The sequence below is a fragment of the Prorops nasuta genome, unplaced genomic scaffold (assembly GCF_024137725.1).
Source record: "Prorops nasuta isolate Cenicafe-Biocafe unplaced genomic scaffold, Cenicafe_Pnas_1.2 PNAS00089, whole genome shotgun sequence".
Taxonomy (NCBI): domain Eukaryota; kingdom Metazoa; phylum Arthropoda; class Insecta; order Hymenoptera; family Bethylidae; genus Prorops; species Prorops nasuta.
The window spans coordinates 86,989-90,942 of record NW_027116886.1 but is presented as its reverse complement, the minus strand read 5'-3'; positions in this window follow the sequence as shown (position 1 = coordinate 90,942).

Below are 3,954 nucleotides of genomic sequence, written 5' to 3'. Positions count from 1 at the left end.
CCAAAATGAGTTACCCTAGCCCCTTTATAAGTACACCCTGACCCCAAGTGAGTTACCCTAGTCCCATAGAACTACTCCCTGACCCCAAGTGAGTTACCCTAGCCCCTATGTAAGTACTCCCTGACCGCAAGTGAGTTATCCTAGCCCCTTTATATGTCCTCTCTGACCGCAAGTAAGTTACCCTAGTCCCATAGAAGTACTCCCTGACCCCAAGTGTGTTACCATATCACCTTTGTAAGTACTCCCTAACCGCAAGTGAGTTATTCTAACCCCTTTATAAGTACTCCCTGACCCCAAGTGAGTTACCCTAGCCCCTTGATAAGTACACCCTGGCCCCAAGTGAGTTACCCTGGTCCCATATAAGTACTCCCAGACACCAAGTGAGTTAGCCTAGTCCAATATAAGTACTCCTTGACCCGAAGAGAGTTACCCTAGCCCCTTTATAAGTACTCCTTGACCCCAAGTGAGTTATCCTAGCCCCTTTATATGTACTCTCTGACCGCAAGTGAGTTATCCTAGCGCCTTTATTAGTACTCCCTGACCCCAAGTGAGTTATCCTAGCTCCTTTATATGTACTCTCTGACCGCAAGTGAGTTATCCTAGCCCGATTATATGTACTCCATGACCCCAAGTGAGCTACCCTAGCCCCTTTATAAGTACACCCTGGCCACAAGTGAGTTACCCTGGTCCCACATATGTACTCCCAAACATCAAGTGAGAGAGCCTAGTCTAGTATAAGTACTCCTTGACCCAAATTGGGTTATCCTAGCCCCTTTATAAGTACTCCCTGACCGAAAGTGAGTTACCCTAGCCCCTTTATAAGTACACCCTGGCCCCAAGTGAGTTACCCTGGTCCCATATATGTACTCCCAGACATCAAGTGAGAGAGCCTAGTCTAGTATAAGTACTCCTTGACCCAAATTGGGTTACCCTAGCCCCTTTATAAGTACTCCCTGACCGCAAGTGAGTTACCCTAGCCCCTTTATAAGTATACCCTGGCCCCAAGAGAGTTACCCTGGTCCCATATAAGTACTCCCAGACACCAAGTGATTTAGCCTTGTCCAATATAAGTACTCCTTGACCCAAAATGAGTTACCCTAGCCCCTTTATAAGTACACCCTGACCCCAAGTGAGTTACCCTAGTCCCATAGAACTACTCCCTGACCCCAAGTGAGTTACCCTAGCCCCTATGTAAGTACTCCCTGACCGCAAGTGAGTTATCCTAGCCCCTTTATATGTCCTCTCTGACCGCAAGTAAGTTACCCTAGTCCCATAGAAGTACTCCCTGACCCCAAGTGTGTTACCATATCACCTTTGTAAGTACTCCCTAACCGCAAGTGAGTTATTCTAACCCCTTTATAAGTACTCCCTGACCCCAAGTGAGTTACCCTAGCCCCTTGATAAGTACACCCTGGCCCCAAGTGAGTTACCCTGGTCCCATATAAGTACTCCCCAGACACCAAGTGAGTTAGCCTAGTCCAATATAAGTACTCCTTGACCCGAAGAGAGTTACCCTAGCCCCTTTATAAGTACTCCTTGACCCCAAGTGAGTTATCCTAGCCCCTTTATATGTACTCTCTGACCGCAAGTGAGTTATCCTAGCGCCTTTATTAGTACTCCCTGACCCCAAGTGAGTTATCCTAGCTCCTTTATATGTACTCTCTGACCGCAAGTGAGTTATCCTAGCCCGATTATATGTACTCCATGACCCCAAGTGAGTTATCCTAGCCCCTTTATATGTACTCTCTGACCGCAAGTGAGTTACCCTAGCCCCATTATAAGTACTCCCTGACCCCAAGTGTGTTATCCTAGCCCCTTTATATGTACTCTCTGACCGCAAGTGAATTATCCTAGCCCTTTTATATGTACTCTCTGACCGCAAGTGAGTTATCCTAGCCCCATTATATGTACTCCCCTGACCCCAAGTGAGCTACCCTAGCCCCTTTATAAGTACACCCTGGCCACAAGTGAGTTACCCTGGTCCCACATTTGTACTCCCAAACATCAAGTGAGTTAGCCTAGTCCAATATAAGTATTCCTTGACCCGAAGAGAGTTACCCTAGCCCCTTTATAAGTACTCTCTGACCGCAAGTGAGTTACCCTAGTCCCATGTAAGTACTCCCTGACCCCAAGTGAGTTACCATAGCCCCTTTATAAGTACTCCTTGACCCCAAGTGAGTTATCCTAGCCCCTTTATATGTACTCTCTGACCGCAAGTGAGTTATCCTAGCGCCTTTATAAGTACTCCCTGACCCCAAGTGAGTTATCCTAGCTCCTTTATATGTACTCTCTGACCGCAAGTGAGTTATCCTAGTCCCATTAAATGTACTCCCTGACCCTAAGTGAGTTATCCTAGCCCCTTTATATGTACTCTCTGACCGCAAGTGAGTTACCCTAGCCCCCTTTATAAGTTACTCCCTGACCCCAAGTAAGTTATCCTAGCCCCTTTATATGTTACTCTCTGACCGCAAGTGAATTATCCTAGCCCCTTTATATGTACTCTCTGACCGCAAGTGAGTTACCCTAGTCCCATATTGGTACTCACTGACCCCAAGTGAGTTACCATAGCCCCTTTATAACTACTCCCTGACCCCAAGTGAGTTATCCTAGCCCCTTTATATGTACACTCTGACGGCAAGTGAAATACCCTAGTCCCATAGAAGTACTCCCTGACAACAAGTGAGTTATTCTAGCCCCTTTATATGTACTCTCTGACCGCAAGTGAGTTATCCTATCCCTATATATGTTCTCTCTGACCGCAAGTGAATTACCCTAGTTCTATATAAGTACTCCTTACCCCCCAAGTGAGTTATCCTAGCCCCTTTATATGTACTCTCTGACCGCAAGTGAAATTTCCTAGCCCCTTTATAAGTACTCCCTGACCCCAAGTGAGTTATCCTAGCCCCTTTATATGTACTCTCTGACCGCAAGTGAATTATCCTAGCCCCTTTATATGTACTCTCTGACCGCAAGTGAGGTTACCCTAGTCCCATATTGGTACTCACTGACCCCAAGTGAGTTACCATAGCCCCTTTATAACTACTCCCTGACCCCAAGTGAGTTATCCTAGCCCCTTTCTATGTACTCTCTGACCGCAAGTGAGTTACACTAGCCCCATTATAAGTACTCCCCTGACCCCAAGTGAGCTACCCTAGCCCTTTATAAGTACACCCCTGGCCACAAGTGAGTTACCCTGGTCCCACATATGTACTCCCAAACATCAAGTGAGAGAGCCTAGTCTAGTATAAGTACTCCTTGACCCAAATTGGGTTATCCTAGCCCCTTTATAAGTACTCCCTGACCGAAAGTGAGTTACCCTAGCCCCCTTTATAAGTACACCCCTGGCCCCAAGTGAGTTACCCTGGTCCCATATATGTACTCCCAGACATCAAGTGAGAGAGCCTAGTCTAGTATAAGTACTCCTTGACCCAAATTGGGTTATCCTAGCCCCTTTATAAGTACTCCCTGACCGAAAGTGAGTTACCCTAGCCCCTTTATAAGTACACCCTGGCCCCAAGAGAGTTACCCTGGTCCCATATAAGTACTCCCAGACACCAAGTGATTTAGCCTTGTCCAATATAAGTACTCCTTGACCCAAAATGAGTTACCCTAGCCCCTTTATAAGTACACCCTGACCCCAAGTGAGTTACCCTAGTCCCATAGAACTACTCCCTGACCCCAAGTGAGTTACCCTAGCCCCTATGTAAGTACTCCCTGACCGCAAGTGAGTTATCCTAGCCCCTTTATATGTCCTCTCTGACCGCAAGTAAGTTACCCTAGTCCCATAGAAGTACTCCCTGACCCCAAGTGTGTTACCATATCACCTTTGTAAGTACTCCCTAACCGCAAGTGAGTTATTCTAACCCCTTTATAAGTACTCCCTGACCCCAAGTGAGTTACCCTAGCCCCTTGATAAGTACACCCTGGCCCCAAGTGAGTTACCCTGGTCCCATA